This window comes from Ranitomeya variabilis, chromosome 4, assembly GCF_051348905.1.
Source record: "Ranitomeya variabilis isolate aRanVar5 chromosome 4, aRanVar5.hap1, whole genome shotgun sequence".
NCBI lineage: Eukaryota > Metazoa > Chordata > Amphibia > Anura > Dendrobatidae > Ranitomeya > Ranitomeya variabilis.
In genome coordinates, this window is record NC_135235.1 from 229229952 (window position 1) to 229249318 (window position 19367).

At 49.1% G+C, this 19367-nt stretch overlaps 1 protein-coding gene across 1 annotated transcript in view; it reads right to left on the bottom strand.

Annotated features, from left to right (window-relative positions):
* The window catches only part of LOC143768728 (sushi, nidogen and EGF-like domain-containing protein 1), a 73357-nt gene that overhangs the window by 12948 nt on the left and 41042 nt on the right, over positions 1-19367 (bottom strand). The gene's annotated exons all lie outside the window — the stretch shown is intronic.

Genomic DNA, 19367 nt, shown 5'->3' on the forward strand with positions numbered 1-19367 from the left:
GGTATAATACAGGAGGTAACTCAGGATCAGTAATGTAATGTATGTACACAGTGACTGCACCAGCAGAATAGTGAGTGCAGCTCTGGGGTATAATACAGGAGGTAACTCAGGATCAGTAATGTAATGTATGTGCACAGTGACTGCACCAGCAGAATAGTGGGTGCAGCTCTGCTCAGCTGCTACTCACTGTGCTGATTGTGGGTGCGGTCGCTGCTGAACCTGCAGTGTGCTCCTGAGCTCCTGAGAACCACCACCTCTCCACCCGGGGACCTGCTCTCTCTCTTACCCAGGGAGGGAGTGGGTTTCCTGGGATGAGTGAAGGAGCCAAGTCCCAGGCTTCTGCTTCCCGGACCAGGCTGGCGGGGGGCAGAAGGAACCAGCAACCAGCCTGCACATCAGAGGATTCGGGGGTGAGACGCTCCACCAGGAGTCGCAGCAATGTGGCTCCTACTCCCCCCAGGTCTGCAGAGACCCAGAGAAGCCGCAAGGCTTCCATGGAGGAGAAGCCTGCTAGTGTGCAAGATGGCAGTCCTTCTGGAGGAAAGCTGAGTGCTCACGGAGGTGAAGCCGACCTCACTGAAGAGGGTTGGGCGCTGCAGAGCCCCCGGGAGTCTGTGTCCACCTATGCCTCCCGGGTCATGAGCCACCTCCGTGAGTATGAAGACGCAAGCAAGACCATCACGAGGCTCCGAGAGGAGCTGCGCTGCACAAGCAACAAAGCTGCAGGTTCCTCCAAACCGAGGAAGAATCAGCTCCAGGCGGAGGTAAGGAGACTGAAGGATGACATCAATGAGCTTGAAGTCAGAAAAGCTCTCATCAGAGAAAAAAGTGGACCATTTAAGGAAAAACTTATTAATGAAGATCGATTCAGAGAAATGGCTGATAACAGAGAGCAAAGGCAGATGGGGCTGCAGCCTGAGTGCCAGGTGGATGATGATGATGAGAAGGAGGATGATGACCAGCAGAAAGCTCCACCTGGCAGCCTGCTTAGTCACTCACAGGCCACGTGCAGCGAGGTCCCTGCTGGACAGGCGACAATGACATCTCGTCGCAGTTCTGCTGGCTCTGGGGAGGACAGTGACATCGACCAGGGAGGGGCACTAATGGCAGAGATCAAGCTCCTGGAGTCCCCAGTGTGCCTTCAGAACTTCCATCTTGGTGATGATTTGCCAGAGGAGGCACCTGGGGGCCGGAAAAAAAAGGTGAAGAAGATCAAACCTAAGCTGCAGGAAGCGGTAAGCTATGTATATGCCCCCCTCCCTGTACCCCCTGAGTCGGCTGCAGGGTCAGCTCGCTGTATAAGCCCCGTTGCCCAGCCCAGCCCGGGTTCTGCTGTGGATCCGGTGCAAAGGCGCGGGGAGACTACAAAGCAATGTAGTGAGGCGCAGAGCTCCATTTCTGCTTGTAGTAGCAGGGACGTAGCAGCAGGTGCATCAGCCGAGAGGCTGGACAGTGAGGGCGGCCCGGCGGCGGGCGAAAAATCAGGCCACGATACTGTGGTGCGCTCCCCAGTGGGAGGGGGGAGCAGCCCGGTGTCAGGGGCAGCTCCGGTAGCCTCGGTGCCCCTGAATGCTGTTGCCGCTGATCACTTAGTTGAGAAGCGGCGGCAGTGTGAGGGGGTTACCGGGGCTGGGCGTTCCGGTCCTCCCACCAAAGTCCTGTTCTGTGTTGGCGCCGCTGGTCAACAAGATCCTGATGCTAAGGATCAGCGGTGCCTCACAACAGCGAAAGATCAGCGGCGCCTGGTAGCAACCATGAAGCAGCGGAAAATATCAACTGATGATGCGGAGGGCACACATAAAACCAGGGGTGAGGTCACCTCCAGTTCTGTGGAGGAGACTCAGCCCCTTGTGCCTGATGATGCGGAGGCCACAATGTCACCCCCTGTTGTCACTGGTCCAGCAGGAGTGAATGTGGTGGTGGGTATGGATGAGGAAAACTCTTTGTCTAGTGGTGTGGTTGCTGGTTTGGTGGAGGGTGAGGAGGTTATGGAGGTGGGTAATGGTGATACTGTTGGTGTGGATGTGGTCACTGGTCCGGTTGCCCCCCCGGTGGTGGCAGCACCTGTCAGGAGTTATGCCGCTGTCACCTCCGGGGGAAATAGGGCGTCCTCCTCGTCTCTGGGCTCTGGGGACGGCATGTTGCAACGGCGTCTCCTGGAGGCTCTAAAGAAGGGAGAGAGATCACTAATGGTAGAGGGTCGAGAGGTTGATCTATCCTTCTGGATAGAGAGGCATGGCCTCGGGGCCTTCCGAGAGCAAAGAGGGGGGGATACAGTGTGGTCCCTCCCAACAGCCGGGCCGGGTAGTGTGCGTAGGAATGTGGTCCGTCTTCGGTGGAGGGGCAGTGATGCGTGTCCTCCAAGGTCGAAGGTTGTGGAGCTCCTGCTGAGGATGGGCTTCAAGGCGATTGACATCTACGCCTTGATACATCCCTATTCCACACCTGAGTTTGATGTCAGCTTTGTTCGGCCGGAGGGGCTTGAACTTTTCTGGTCGAACTATGAGTTGGCAAAAAATGAGCCCGGCTGGCGAGACTTTGCCGTTCAGGCGGTGTCTCGCCAAAATCAAGTCAAGAAAGTGACCGTGATGACATGTAACGAGTCGCTTTCTTGTTATGACATCATGACGTGGCTTGGCCGGTATGGAGAGGTAGTGGAGATGCCAAAGAAAAACCGTGACGAGTTTGGTATCTGGTCAGGGGCCTGGACGTTTATGGTAAAACTTAAGCGTTCAGGTGGTACGGTTGCCCACATACCATCATCTGCCTTCCTGGGTAGGGATCGTATCCTGGTCTTCTACCAGGGGCAACCGAAGCTCTGTCACAAGTGCGGCGACCCCACACACTTCAGCGCAAACTGCACTGTGCAGAAGTGTGCATTGTGTGGGGATGTCGGCCATCTTGCTGCATCTTGTGTGGAGATTAGGTGCCACCTGTGTGGTGAGTTAGGTCACCCATTCAGCCGTTGTCCTCGCTCCTTCGCTAACGCAGTCGTGACCCCGGTGGGAGAAAGCCGTGAGGCTGATTCTGCTGGGGAAGGGACTAGCAAGGGTGAGGGAGCTGAGGGGCCAAGGAAGAAAAGCAATAAAAAGACGCCTGCCCAGCTAAGGCGTCTAGACAAGCGCAGACAGGATAGGGAGCTGGGCGAGCCTCGGGCTACTGGGGCGGCCCCTGTCCTGGATGCCAGTCTTGCTGCTGAGGCCCCAAGGGATGATGAGTTGGATGAGGAGGTCAGGAGGATCCACAGGGAGGAGAGTGCCACTGCCTCAGAGTCCTCCCATTATGAAAGTATGGATGAGGATAATAGGCAGTGGCTAGAGGACAAGCGTAAGCTCGGCACCAAAAAGAAGAGAAAGAAGGGAGATAAAAAATCTTCTCTCACTCTGACCAAGGTACCTAAGGAAGGAAAAACCGACTCCCCTCTGGTTGGTCTTTCTAACCGGTTCCAAGCCCTTGAAAACATCTTTTCCTCTGAGGAGGAAGCTGAGGGTGAGGTTCTGGCTTCGGCGGGGCTCACAGGGGGCGCCGAGTCTCCTCCTTCTGGGAACGTAAGATCCTTGGAGGGAGGGACTGGCCCAGAGTCCGGAGACGAGGACGAAAAAAATAAAAAACGCGTGGAAATGGATACCTCCATGTCATTAAAGAGGGGGAAGGATTCCTCCTCTGAGGCAGAGGATAAGGGGAGTGGGAAAAAAAAAGCCATCTAACTCAATCACCAATGATGGCGGAACCCACTCCGTTGACGCTGGCGTCCATTAATGTCGCCAGCATAAAGTCAAATACAGCTAGATTTGCGGCCTTTGATTTTCTCAGCCGGGTTGAAGCTGACATTTTCTTTTTGCAAGAGACCAGGCTGCCAAACATGGCAGATGTGTTTAAAGCTAAGAGGGAGTGGAGACTCGGGCCCTCCTATTGGTCTCTTGCGGCCGAGCCGTATAGCGGAGTGGCGGTCCTTTTTACCGCACCGGTGGAATGCCGACGGGTTATTGAGTTAGAAATGGGGAGGTGCCTGATCTTAGATGTCCTCATGAAGGGACAAGAGCTCCGGCTCATTAACATCTATGGTCCCCAATCTAAGTGGGACCGGAAGTGTCTCTTTATGAGGATCAAGCCCTACCTTTTTACAAGTCGGCAGGTTGTCTTTGGAGGGGACTTCAATGCTGTCACGAGGCCCCGAGATAGAGGAGGTTCCAGAGACAAGCTGACTTATGATAGCGTCGCCCTTAATAGTATAGCTAGTGAGGCTCGCCTGGTGGATGTCCACATTCGGCACACCCCAGGCCACGAGGGGTTCACCTATCATAGAGGTAACTGTAGGTCCAGAATAGATAGGTTTTATTTAAAGGAGGAAGCTGTCTCTTCAGCAGTGTCTGTTGTTGAGGTGGAGTTCTCCGACCACTGTTTAATTTTGTTTTCTCTGAATGTTACAGAGACCCTCCGGATGGGAAGAGGCTTTTGGAGGCTCAATTCGTCTCTCTTGGAAGAAGCGGAGATAAGACAGTCCTTTGAGGATTTTCTTCAGAGCCAGGTACCCTTACTGGATCTTTGTAGTAGTAGGTCAGAGTGGTGGGAGATGTTCAAGGAAAGGGTGGCGAGATTCTTCCGCCAGCTCTCGAGCCTCAGGAGTCTGAGCAGGTACCGCCTGTATCAGGGTCTGAGGAGGAAACTCGAGCATCTTGTCTCAACTGGAGGTAGCCGCGAGGAGATCTCCAGAGTGAAATCTTTGCTTATGAGGTGTCAGTACGATAGACACGCATCTTTGGTTTTTGAGAGGGATTACGGGAAGTACCGCTCACCCGACCCTTACAGAAACTGCAAGATGTCAGTGAATAGTAAAGTGATTACAGGACTGGTCGACACTACGGGGTCCCTGAGGCGATCCAGATCAGGGATCCTGGAGGTTGTCAGATCCTTCTACTCGCACCTCTTGGGGAAGAGGGATCTTGATTGGGATGAGATGTCGGCTTTCCTGGCAGAAGCTGTCCCCGAACCAGGGGTAGACCCCTCTCTTGACGTTTTGACAGAAATGATCAGGGAAGAGGAAGTTCAGTTGGCGATTGAAGGGCTTGCTCCCAAAAAATCGCCTGGTCCAGATGGCTTAACATCTGAATTCTATAAGACCTTTAAGGACGTTTTGGTTCCCCTCTTGACTGAGGTATTCAATGAGTGTCTTTCCTCGGGCACTCTGCCGAAGTCAATGAGGAGGTCTGCTCTGATCATCTTGTCAAAGGGTAAGGACCCGTCTTGCATTGAGAATTGGCGTCCCATAGCGCTTCTCAATGCAGACAGGAAGGTTCTAGCAAAGGTGCTGTTTAATCGGCTGGTGAAATTTGCACCCCGACTCCTTTCGGGGGCCCAGCATTGCTCTGTTCCAGGCCGCAGCACATTTAGTGCTGTGCTCTGTGTCCGAGAGGCAGTGGAGCAGGGTAGGGCTGGTCACTGGAAGGGGTACATGCTGTCACTGGACCAGGCAAAAGCGTTTGATCGGGTTAATCACGAGTACCTCTGGTCCGTCCTTCTGAGATATGGCCTGCCGGGGGGGTTTGTTGATTGGCTTAAGACCTTGTACAGTGGGGCAGAGAGTTTCCCGCTTGTGAATGGTTGGATTGGTAGCTCTTTTGAGGTTGGGTCCGGTGTTCGCCAGGGTTGTCCCTTGAGCCCGCTGCTGTACGTGTTTGCGATTGACCCTCTTCTTAGGAGGGTGGAGCGTGGACCGTTGGCCGGGATCAGGATGGATCAGGCAGCACCGGAAGCCACTCTGAGGGTGGTGGCGTATGCCGATGATGTCACTGTGTTTGCTTCCTCTCACGAGGAGGCAGGGTGGCTGATGTCAGAGGTAGATCGCTACTCGGAGGCATCCGGGTCCAAGATCAACCGGGATAAGTGTGAGAGTCTCTGGCTGGGAGGAGGAGATCCTGGTTTTGATCTCCCGGACACCCTTCCAGGACCCAAAGTCTCTGCAAAAGTCCTTGGCATCGAATTTGGCCAGGGGGATTACCCCAAACAAAATTGGGACAGCAGGCTAGAGATCGCCACTCAGAAGGTGAACCAATGGAAGGGTTGGTCTTTGACCCTAAGGGAAAGGGTAAACCTGAGCAAAACTTACCTGCTCCCTTTACTGATTTATCTGGGCAGTGTGTGCATCTTGCCGGAATCTCTCTGGACTCTGGTCTACAGTTTGTTCTTCCAACTGTTATGGGGGAATAGACTGAACCTGGTCAAGAGGGAGGTTACTTACCGTACGAGGAGACTAGGAGGGTTGGGTATGGTCAACCCTGTGGTATTCCTTGTGGATACCTTCATTAAGATCAATATCGCAAACCTCTGGAAAGAGAGGGCTCCTCCGTGGGTATTCTCCTGTAGGGGATGGTTTCAGCCTTTCTTCCAGGAATGGGAGACAGGAGGGCAAGTGAAGGATCTTCGCACACCGCATGGACATCTTCCGGCTTACGCTACCTTGGTTCTGAAGGTAATTCGTCGGTGGGGTCTGGGAATGTGGGAGATCAGGACTCTGCCAAGGAAACTACTTGACAGTAGGGTTCTGTTGACCCATTTCCAGAGGCCTCTGGCGCTCAGGGACTGCCCAAGTCGGGATCTTGGGGTGGGTTTGCATCTTTTGAATTCTATCAGGATCCCCTCGAAGTTTTGGGACTTGGCTTGGCGCTGCTTCCATGGGAAACTGTGTGTGAGGGACAATCTGAAGTGTAGGAGCTCTGAGGACAGGAATTGTCCTCGGGAGCATTGTGGTACCTTGCTGGAAAGCATGGACCACTTCCTGCTTCATTGTCCCTTCAACACAGAGGTGTACAACAGGGTGGGCGCCTTCATTGGCTGGTCTCGGCTGGCCGGTCTCTCCTATGCGGAATGGGCCTATGGAGCATTCGGAGACCTGGGTGGTCGGGACCGCTGCACCTTATTTCTAGTTAGCGCAGTGGTTAGGTATCACACGTGGAACGCACGGTGCTTAGTATCGACGCAACGAAAAATCCTCCCAGTGGACGATGTGTTTAGGACCATACTCGGTGACCTGGTGAAGGTGCGCTCTCTGGAGTATGGGAGACTGGGCGTACGGAGGGCCGCGCTCCTCTGGAGGGGCTTTTCTTTTAGTGTGCCCTAGTCTGGTCATCTCCTTTCCTGGTGGTGGGCTGCTGCTGACAATGTAGATTTTTGTTTTGTTTGATCATTATACAGTGATGTAGGGCTGCAGGCGCCGAACTTGGGCTTCGTGTTTTGTAATTATTGTGGTGTGTGCTGCTGTATATAATGTATATATTGTAAAAAAAAATGGGGATATAGATTTGGGTGTAGGTGTTAGGTTGGGTGGTGGGAAAAGGGGGGAGGTGGGATTATCTTGTGGGACTATGGGACACCGGGTTGTTTGGGGGAAAAACTGGCACTGCCTGATCTGGCCTATGGACGTGGACATGGACTGAGGCATGAGACGCAGGACCAGCTCTCAGGTCAGTGCGGGGGGTTGGGAATGGAGGATAGCTTGTAGTATTGTATATATTTGTTTAATTTGTAGTTATTTTATTTAAAACTAAAAAAAAAAAAAAAAAAAAGTTCATGTATATAGTCTTTGTTTTCCATTGTTTATTTTATTTGTTATTATTATTTTGTTTGGTGACCGGACCTGAAGTTATTATTCTGTATATACTGTATAATATGTGTGAGAGGAGAGAATGAGCGGCTGGACCAGTGTTCAGTATACTGATTATTTTCTGGCTAATATTTTTGTTATGTTTTCTGCTATTATTGTTATGTTTTTCATTTTTATAATAAAAGATCTACAGGATGTTACTCAGGATCAGTAATGTGTTGTATGTACACAGTGGCTGCACCAGCAGAATAGTGAGTGCAGCTCTGGGATATAATAAAGGATGTAACTCAGGATCAGTAATGTATGTACACAGTGACTGCACCAGCAGAATAGTGAGTGCAGCTCTGGGGTATAACACAGAATGTAACTCAGGATCAGTAATGTATGTACACAGTGACTGCACCAGCAGAATAGCGAGTGCAGCTCTGGAGTATAATACAGGATACAGGAGGGAACTCAGGATCAGTAATTTAATGTATGTACACAGTGACTGCACCAGCAGAATAGTGAGTGCAGCTCTGGAGCATAATACAGGATGTAACTCAGGATCAGTAATGTAATGTATGTATACAGTGACTGCACCAGCAGAATAGTGAGTGCAGCTCTGGAGTATAATACAGGAGGTAACTCAGGATCAGTAATGTAATGTATGTATACAGTGACTGCACCAGCAGAATAGTGAGTGCAGCTCTGGAGTATAATACAGGAGGTAACTCAGGATCAGTAATGTAATGTATTTATACAGTGACTGCACCAGCAGAATAGTGAGTACAGCTCTGCAGTATAATACAGGAAGTAACCCAGGATCAGTAATGTAATGTATTTATACAGTGACTGCACCAGCAGAATAGTGAGTGCAGCTCTGCAGTATAATACAGGAGGTAACTCAGGATCAGTAATGCAATGTATGTACACAGTGACGGCACCAGCAGAATAGTGAGTGCAGCTCTGGGGTATAATACAGGATGTAACTCAGGATCAGTAATGTAATGTATGTACACAGTGACTGCACCAGCAGAATAGTGAGTGCAGCTCTGGGGTATAATACAGGATGTTACTCAGGATCAGTAATGTGTTGTATGTACACAGTGAGCGCACCAGCAGAATAGTGAGTGCAGCTCTGGGGTATAATAAAGGATGTAACTCAGGATCAGTAATGTAATGTATGTACATAGTGACTGCACCAGGAGAATAGTGAGTGCAGCTCTGGGGTATAACACAGAATGTAACTCAGGATCAGTAATGTATGTACACAGTGACTGCACCAGCAGAATAGTGAGTGCACCTCTCGAGTATAATACAGGAGGTAACTCAGGATCAGTAATGTAATGTATGTACACAGTGACTGCACCAGCAGAATAGTGAGTGCAGCTCTGGAGCATAATACAGGATGTAACTCAGGATCAGTAATGTAATGTATGTATACAGTGACTGCACCAGCAGAATAGTGAGTGCAGCTCTGGAGTATAATACAGGATGTAACTCAGGATCAGTAATGTAATGTATTTATACAGTGACTGCACCAGCAGAATAGTGAGTACAGGTCTGCAGTATAATACAGGAGGTAACTCAGGATCAGTAATGTAATGTATTTATACAGTGACTGCACCAGCAGAATAGTGAGTGCAGCTCTGCAGTATAATACAGGAGGTAACTCAGGATCAGTAATGTAATGTATGTACACAGTGACGGCACCAGCAGAATAGTGAGTGCAGCTCTGGGGTATAATACAGGATGTAACTCAGGATCAGTAATGTAATGTATGTACACAGTGAGCGCACCAGCAGAATAGTGAGTGCAGCTCTGGGGTATAATAAAGGATGTAACTCAGGATCAGTAATGTGTTGTATGTACACAGTGAGCGCACCAGCAGAATAGTGAGTGCAGCTCTGGGGTATAATAAAGGATGTAACTCAGGATCAGTAATGTAATGTATGTACATAATGACTGCACCAGGAGAATAGTGAGTGCAGCTCTGGGGTATAACACAGAATGTAACTCAGGATCAGTAATGTATGTACACAGTGACTGCACCAGCAGAATAGTGAGTGCACCTCTCGAGTATAATACAGGAGGTAACTCAGGATCAGTAATGTAATGTATGCACACAGTGACTGCACCAGCAGAATAGTGAGTGCAGCTCTGGAGCATAATACAGGATGTAACTCAGGATCAGTAATGTAATGTATGTATTCAGTGACTGCACCAGCAGAATAGTGAGTGCAGCTCTGAAGTATAATACAGGAGGTAACTCAGGATCAGTAATGTAATGTATGTATACAGTGACTGCACCAGCAGAATAGTGAGTGCAGCTCTGGAGTATAATACAGGAGGTAACTCAGGATCAGTAAAGTAATGTATTTATACAGTGACTGCACCAGCAGAATAGTGAGTACAGCTTTGCAGTATAATACAGGAGGTAACTCAGGATCAGTAATGTAATGTATTTATACAGTGACTGCACCAGCAGAATAGTGAGTGCAGCTCTGCAGTATAATACAGGAGGTAACTCAGGATCAGTAATGCAATGTATGTACACAGTGACGGCACCAGCAGAATAGTGAGTGCAGCTCTGGGGTATAATACAGGATGTAACTCAGGATCAGTAATGTACTGTATGTACACAGTGACTGCACCAGCAGAATAGTGAGTGCAGCTCTGGAGCATAATACAGGATGTAACTCAGGATCAGTAATGTAATGTATGTATACAGTGACTGCATCAGCAGAATAGTGAGTGCAGCTCTGGAGTATAATACAGGAGGTAACTCAGGATCAGTAATGTAATGTATTTATACAGTGACTGCACCAGCAGAATAGTGAGTGCAGCTCTGCAGTATAATACAGGAGGTAACTCAGGATCAGTAATATAATGTATGTACATAGTGACTGCACCATCAGAATAGTGAGTGCAGCAGTGGGGTATAATACAGGAGGTAACTCAGGATCAGTAATGTAATGTATGTACACAGTGACTGCACCAGCAGAATAGTGAGTGCAGATCTGGAGTATAATAGAGGAGGTAACTCAGGATTAGTAATGTAATGTATATACACAGTGACTGCACTAGCAGAATAGTGAGTGCACCTCTGGAGTATAATACAGGAGGTAACTCAGGATCAGTAATGTAATGTATGTACACAGTGACTGCACCAGCAGAATAGTGAGTGCAGCTCTGGAGTATAATACAGGAGGTAACTCAGGATCAGTAATGTAATGTATATACACAGTGACTGGGTCTGCACTAGCAGAATAGTGAGTGCAGCTCTGGGGTATAATACAGGATGTAACTCTGGATCAGTAATTTAATGTATGTACACAGTGACTGCACCAGGAGAATAGTGAGTGCAGCTCTGGGGTATAACACAGAATGTAACTCAGGATCAGTAATGTATGTACACAGTGACTGCACCAGCAGAATAGTGAGTGCACCTCTGGAGTATAATACAGGAGGTAACTCAGGATCAGTAATGTAATGTATGTACACAGTGACTGCACCAGCAGAATAGTGAGTGCAGCTCTGGAGCATAATACAGGAGGTAACTCAGGATCAGTAATGTAATGTATGTACACAGTGACTGCACCAGCAGAATAGTGAGTGCAGATCTGGAGTATAATACAGGAGGTAACTCAGGATCAGTAATGTAATGTATATACACAGTGACTGCACTAGCAGAATAGTGAGTGCAGCTCTGGGGTATAATACAGGATGTAACTCTGGATCAGTAATGTAATATATTGTGGTGCGGTGACCATGTTACAGCCAGGGGTGCAATTTGTGCTCTTCAGGATGCGCTTGGAGGCATAATTGTGATGGTGAAACAGTGGCTGGCAGAGTTGTAAATGGCAGATATGTGTCACAGAAGGAGTCTCCACTGTAAGCCTGTAGTATAGTTATTCTGGGACCTGTAGTCCCACAAGTATTTGTATAGTCATAATTGGAGGCTTGTAGGGTTAGTTCGAAGAGCTGGGCGGGTCGAACTAGCCACACACACACACCACCCACCTATGGGAGTGGTTACAGCTACATAATGTGACCAGGTTGTGGGTCATATGTGTTATGGACCTGGTGGTTAGGTGCACCAGGAATGACCTGATAGTTAAACACGGAATCGGGACGAGCTCTGGGGAAATGGGAACTCTGCTGACCTCAAACCCTACTCCTATCAACACAACTAGAAATAGCCGTGGAGCGTGCCTGACTCTGCCTAGACGCCTCTTCACAGCCTAAGAGCTAACTACCCCTAAAGAAAGGAAACAAAGCCTCACTTGCCTCAGAGAAATTTCCCCAAAGGTAAAAGCAGCCCCCCACAAGTATTGACTGTGAGTTAAGAGGAAATCACAAACACAGGATGAAATAGGCTTTAGCAAAGGGAGGCCAGTCTAACTAAACAGATTGAGGATAGAAAAGGGATCTTTGCGGTCAACACAAAAAACTACAAAACCACGCAGAGTGTGCAAAAAATACCCCCACACCGACTCACGGTGCGGTGGTGCCACTCTGCACCCCCAAAGCTTCCAGCTAGCCAGGCAGTTTCATGATAGCAAGCTGGACTAGACTTAGCAAGAAAAACCATATGTAACAAATGAACAAGCAGGAACTTAGCTTCGCTGGAGTAGACAGGTCCTCAGAAAGATCCAGGAGAGATCTGAACCAGTACTAGAACATTGACAGCTGGCATGGAGTAACGATCTGAGTGGAGATAAATAGAGAATCCAGCCTAGCCCTAAACGAGGGCAGGTGGGGAAGGAATCTCAGAACCAGCAGCTCTACTCACAGCCACCAGAGGGAGTCCAAGGACAGAACTCACCGAAGTACCATTCATGACCACAGGAGGGAGTTCGAGAACGGAGTTCACAACACATATGGTGAAGAGTGTATGGATCTGTTTGGTCCATGTGCAAGATGCTGGGAGAGGTCAGGTCGATGTTGGAAGCTGCTGTGAGTGGAGGCTTCCTGTAAGCACCTAGAGAGACCGTGAACCTGGACGGTCGGTGTTGGAAGCTCCTGTGAGTGGAGGCTTCCTGGAAGCACCTAGAGAGAGCGTGTACCTGGAAGGTTCAGAGTGTGAGTCCTGGAATAGCCTGTGTGTTGAAATGTCCTGGATGGACTGGATTCCTGGAAGCACCAGCTGAGGCTATGGACTCAATGGTCAGTGTGTTGGAATGTTCTGTGATGGACTGGATTCCTGAAAGCACCTGCTGAGAGTGTGAGTCCTGGAATGGTCAGGGTGTTGGATTGTCCTTGAGTGGACTGGAGTCCTGGAAGCACCTGGTGAGACCATGGACTGATGGCCTGTGTGTTGGAAGTGCCTGGGACTGGACTTCCTGGAAAGCCCACGGAGAGGCCGCCACTGCAGAGCCTGGAACGGCTACTGTGTTGGGGAAGCTACAGTTCCTACTGCGGGTCTGGACTATCCGAGGTGCCCTGGTCACAAGGACGGTGATCCCAGTGAGGCAGCTTTCCCCTGGGAACCAGCGCTGACAAGAGTCAGTGTGTGGAGCCGGAGCTCCTGTAAGATAAATCCAGATAACAGTGGGTTATGGGCAGAGACGTATCTGCCATTGGAACAGACTGTCGGTGGTTAACGTGTTCCGTTGATGTATATAATGAACTGTAATGATCTGTTTGTGATGCGGTTTATGTAATTTAACCCCTTAACGACCGCCGATACGCCTTTTAACGGCGGCCGCTAAGGGTACTTAAACCACAGCGCCGTTAATTAATGGCGCTGTGGAAAAAGTGAATAGCTCCCCCCAGAGTCGGATTTTCTCTGGGGTCTCGGTTGCCGGGGGTAGCCGAGACCCCAGAGAACATGATTCGGGGTTTTTTTACCGACCCCCGAGTTACGATCGCCGGTAATTAACAGTTTGCCGGCGGTCGCAACAAAAAAAAACAAAACGCGATTTGCCATTTAATTTCTCTGTCCTCTGATGTGATCGCACATGTGGTCCCCGATAGCCCCCGATAGCCCCCCAATACTCACCTACCTCCCCCGGTGCTCCTCGTGGCTCCTGATGGGCGCCCCCATCTTTTTCCGGGGAAATAATGGCGGGCGCATGCGCAGTGCGCCCGCCGCCCGGCACCCGGATGTTCTTTGGGGTCTCGGCTGCCGGGGGTAGCCGAGACCCCAAAGAACATGATCGGGGTCGGTTTTTACCGACCCCTGTTTTGCGATCGCCGGGAATTAACTGTTTACCGGCGACTGCAAAAAAAAAAAAAAGCGATGTCATTCTCTGTCCTCTGATGTGATCGCACATCAGAGGACAGAGAAATAGGGGGATTCGGGGACCCTGTTATACTTACCGGTGTCCCTGGGTCCTCCTGCTTCTTCTGCTGGCCGCCGGCTTCTTGCTCCGGTAAGAAAATGGCGGGCGCATGCGCAGTGCGCCCGCCATGATCTGCCGGCCGGCAGAAGAAAATTCTTCCTCTTTTTTTATTTTGGTCACTGTGAGATCCTATCACAGTGATCAAAATAAAAAAAATAGTAAATAACCCCCCCCTTTATCACCCCCTTAGTAAGAAAAAAATAATAAAATTAAAAAAATGTATGAATTTCTATTTTCCAAATAGGGTTAGGGTTAGGGGTAGGGTTAGGGGTAGGGTTAGGGGTACGGTTAGGGGTAGGGGTAGGGTTAGGGGTAGGGTTAGGGTTAGGGGTAGGGTTAGGATTAGTGTTGAGCATTCCGATACCGCAAGTATCGGGTATCGGCCGATACTTAGCGGTGTCGGAATTCCGATACCGAGATCCGATACTTGCCGCATATCGGATACCGGAATCGGAAGTTCCCAGGATTCAAACTGCACAAATTTGCACGAATTCAGCCAATGAGAATGATTCCAAGTGTGGGCACATCCTGTTCAGCATGGAGGGCATGAAACTACTGGCAAGGCTGTGATTGGCTGCTGAAATGATGTCATGCTTCAGTTTAAAAGTCGCTGGCGCCATTTTGCGCTCACTCTGCTGTGAATTCAGTTAGTGACAGGACGCTGTTTGCTGACTGAGGGCCAGTTTAGAGATAGCAATTTGCTTCATTGTTCTTTTCCAAGGCTAATTTAGCAACCGCTGTGTTCACCTACTAATCACCTTGCTTTTGCCTTGCAGCGCTGTTTTCACAGCGATCTGCAAGGTCTGTGTGTGTGTGTGTGTGTGTGTGTGAGTGCAGCCCACTCTCTAGTCTGTGTGCAGCCATAGGCCATAGCTGGTTGTATTCAGTTCAGGGAGGGTGGTTCATTGCCTCATACTGTTCTATTTTTTATTTTTTTTTTCAAGTAGTGTAGTCTGCTGCTCATTTTTTCTAATAATTCCTATTAGTGACTTTCCACCCGTATCCAGCTAACTTGTGGAAAAACACTACATAGGATAACGTAGAGGAGTGTTTTTGGGCCTTGCAGCGCCGTTTACGGCTGTCTGCACGGTCTCCGTGTGACTGCAGCTCGCCCTGTAGTCTGTGAGCAGCCATAGCCTGGTTGTATCCAGCTCAGGGTTCTTCACTGCGTCATACCGTCAAATCAATTTTCCTTTTGTTTTAAGTAGTGCAGGCTGCTGCACATTTTTTCAAAAAATTCCTATTAGTGTCTTTCCACCCGTATCCAGCTAACTTGTGGAAAAACACTACATAGGATAAAGTAGAGGAGGTTTTTTGGGCCTTGCAGCGCCGTTTACGGCTGTCTGCACGGTCTCCGTGTGACTGCAGCTCTCTCTGTTGTCAGTTCAGCCCCCAAAAAATAAATAATTAATAAAGTTCACCAAACACACCACTTTACATTTGTGTAGGCCACATTAGCACTTATTAAAGTCTAGTCCACACTTTAGAAAATTAGTGTTTCTTATACCTGTTAGGAGCTGTTCAGGAATAAGCACACAAAGCCGTTAGTACTTTTCTGCTTATCTTTATCAGTCAACCAAGATGAAGAAGGCAGGGAGTAAGGCACGTGGGCGTGGGCGCGGAGCAGGGAGAGGACGTGGGGATTCTGTGCCTGCTGCGGGCACCGGTGACTCCGCAGCACCCACTTTCAGCAGGGAATAGTCGTTCATGCGCAGCTTTGTCGGAGAGCGCCGTACACCGCTGCTGCGTGAAGACCAAATTGAAGCCGTTGTCGGATGGATGGCAGCTAATGCATCGACTTCAATTAGTGCCACATCCTCTCAGACACAGAGCACTGGAGAGCACCCATCTGTCTCTTCACCACCTGCCAAATTGCCCAGGCAGACAGAGAGCCCAGGACAGGAGCCGACTCTACTTCTGTTCTCTGAATCTCTTGGCTTGGAAACAGGGGGCCAGCCAAGCAGCATTGGAGAAATGGAAGAAGAGGCAGGGTGCAGTGATGCCCAACAGCTTTTTCTCTCTGAGTCTGAAGAGGCGGGTGGGCCAGTGCCTCCGGTCACCACATCGCAGGATGCATCCGCTGATGACACTCAGGTGCCACTTTCTGGTGCGTGCTCTGCTGCTGAGACTACCCAGGAGGAGCAGTTGGTGGCAGAGGGTAGTGTAGATGATGAGGTCCTTGACCCATCTTGGCGTGAGGGACAGGAAGGTGGTGGGAGCAGCTCTGAGGAAGAGATTCCCCGAACGGGCCAAAGAGGCAGAGGGAGGGGGAAGACTGCGGATCCTGCAGCCTCCGCTTTGGCACCCGTTCGGAGCATGTCTCTTCCAAAAGCCAAAAAGGTGCGCTCCCAAGACTTGCAGTGCCTGGTCCTTTTTTGACACAGTTGCAGATGACATTTGCTATGTCAAATGCAAGGTGTGTCATCACAAAGTCAAAAGAGGTCGAAATGTCAGCAACCTCAATACCTCCAACATGTGGAAACATGTGCGCACCAGGCACGCGGTGGAGTTAGAAAAACACACTGAAGAGCTAGGCCAACCAACAGCGGCAGCTACCACCTCTTCAGCTCGTGTTGCCTCTTCTTCCAGCTCACACGCAGCTGGTTCAGCTTCCTCCCAGGATCGCCGTGGAAGAACCTCTGGCCCTGTTGTCCAGAGACCCACTGTAATTCCACCCGCAGCACCACGTTCCCAGTCATCTACACACTCCCAGCCCAGTCTACAGCCATACAGGCATGGGAGAAAAGGCGGCCTTTCTCGTCAAACCACCCACGAGCACAGGCTCTGACTGCAGGCATTGCCAAACTTCTGTTACTGGAAATGCTGTCATTCAGGCTGGTGGAGACTGACAGCTTCCGTGACTTGATGTCATTGGCAGTCCTGTTGTGAATTTGCTTTTTGGCTCCCTCTAGTGGTTACTAGTTTTTTGACTCTGGTTTTTCTGTCATTCCTTTTTTCCGCACCTGGGTCGTTAGTTAGGGGTGTTGCTATATAAGCTCCCTGGACCTTCAGTTCAATGCCTGGCAACGTAGTTATCAGAGCTAATCTGCTGTGCTCTTGTCTACTGATCCTGGTTCCGGTTATATCAGCTAAGTCTGCTATTTTGCTTTTTGCTATTTGTTTTGTTTTGTATTTTTGTCCAGCTTGTTCCAAATCTGTATCCTGATCTTTGCTGGAAGCTCTAGGGGGCTGGTGTTCTCCCCCCGGACCGTTAGACGGTTCGGGGGTTCTTGAATTTCCAGTGTGGATTTTGATAGGGTTTTTGTTGACCATATAAGTCACCTTTCTTTATTCTGCTATTAGTAAGCGGGCCTCTCTGTGCTAAACCTGGTTCATTTCTGTGTTTGTCATTTCCTCTTACCTCACCGTTATTATTTGTGGGGGGCTTCTATCCTGCTTTGGGGTCCCTTTCTCTGGAGGCAAGAGAGGTCTTTGTTTTCTTCTACTAGGGGTAGTTAGATTCTCCGGCTGGCGCGTGTCATCTAGAATCAACGTAGGAATGATCCCCGGCTACTTCAGTGTTTGCGTTAGGAGTAGATATATGGTCAACCCAGTTACCACTGCCCTATGAGCTGGATTTTTGTATCTTGCAGACTTCCACGTTCCTCTGAGACCCTCGCCATTGGGGTCATAACAGTTTGCCAGGCCAGTATTATATGTGTAATGCATTGCAAAAGAGGGATTACAAGAAAGAAGATTCTGAGTTTTTTTTTTTCTCTCTCATTTTTTTTTTTTCTCTTCTTCCCCTTTACCTCAGAGTGGCTTAAGCTTGCTGCAGACATGAATGTCCAGACCTTGATTACAAGTGTGGACCAGCTGGCTACTCGTGTGCAGGGCTTACAAGACTATGTTATCAGAAGTCCTAGGTCAGAACCTAAGATACCGATTCCTGAACTGTTTTCCGGAGACAGGTTTAAGTTTAGGAATTTCATGAATAATTGCAAATTGTTTTTGTCCCTGAGACCTTGTTCATCTGGAGACTCCGCTCAGCAAGTAAAAATTGTTATTTCGTTCTTACGGGGCGACCCTCAAGATTGGGCTTTTTCGCTGGCGCCTGGAGATCCGGCATTGGCCGATATTGATGCGTTTTTTCTGGCGCTCGGTTTACTTTATGAGGAACCCAATCTTGAGATTCAGGCAGAAAAGGCCTTGCTGGCTATGTCTCAGGGGCAGGACGAGGCTGAAGTGTACTGCCAAAAATTTCGGAAATGGTCCGTGCTGACACATTGGAACGAGTGTGCACTGGCCGCTAATTTTAGAAATGGCCTTTCTGATGCCATTAAGAATGTTATGGTGGGTTTCCCCATTCCCACAGGTCTGAATGATACTATGGCACTGGCTATTCAAATTGACCGGCGGTTGCGGGAGCGCAAAACCGCAAATTCCCTCATGGTGTTGTCTGAACAGACACCTAATTCGGTGCAATGTGATAGAAAAACCGCAAATTCCCTCATGGTGTTGTCTGAACAGACACCTGATTTAATGCAATGTGATAGAATCCTGTCTAGAAATGAGCGGAAAATTCATAGACGCCGGAATGGCTTGTGTTACTACTGTGGTGATTCTACACATGTTATCTCAGCATGCTCTAAACGTATAGCTAAGGTTGTTAGTCCGGTCACCGTTGGTAATTTGCAACCTAAATTTATTCTGTCTGTAACTTTGATTTGCTCACTGTCATCTTATCCTGTCATGGCGTTTGTAGATTCAGGTGCTGCCCTGAGTCTTATGGATCTGTCATTTGCTAAGCACTGTGGTTTTATTCTTGAACCATTAGAAAATCCTATTCCTCTTAGGGGTATTGATGCTACGCCATTGGCAGCAAATAAACCGCAGTATTGGACACAGGTTACCATGTGCATGACTCCTGAACACCGCGAGGTGATACGTTTTCTTGTTTTACATAAAATGCATGATTTGGTTGTTTTAGGGCTGCCATGGTTACAGACCCATAATCCCGTCCTGGACTGGAAGGCTATGTCAGTGTCAAGTTGGGGCTGTCGTGGTATTCATGGGGATTCCCTGCCTGTGTCTATTGCTTCTTCTACGCCTTCGGAAGTTCCGGAGTATTTGTCTGATTATCAGGATGTCTTTAGCGAGTCCAGGTCCAGTGCATTGCCTCCTCATAGGGACTGTGACTGTGCTATAGATTTGATCCCAGGCAGTAAATTTCCTAAGGGAAGACTGTTTAATCTGTCGGTACCTGAACATACCGCTATGCGTTCGTATATCAAGGAGTCTCTGGAGAAAGGACATATTCGTCCTTCTTCTTCCCCTCTTGGGGCAGGATTCTTTTTTGTGGCTAAAAAGGACGGATCTTTGAGGCCTTGTATTGATTATCGGCTTTTAAATAAGATCACTGTCAAATTTCAGTATCCTTTGCCGCTGTTGTCTGACTTGTTTGCCCGGATTAAAGGTGCCAAGTGGTTCACCAAGAT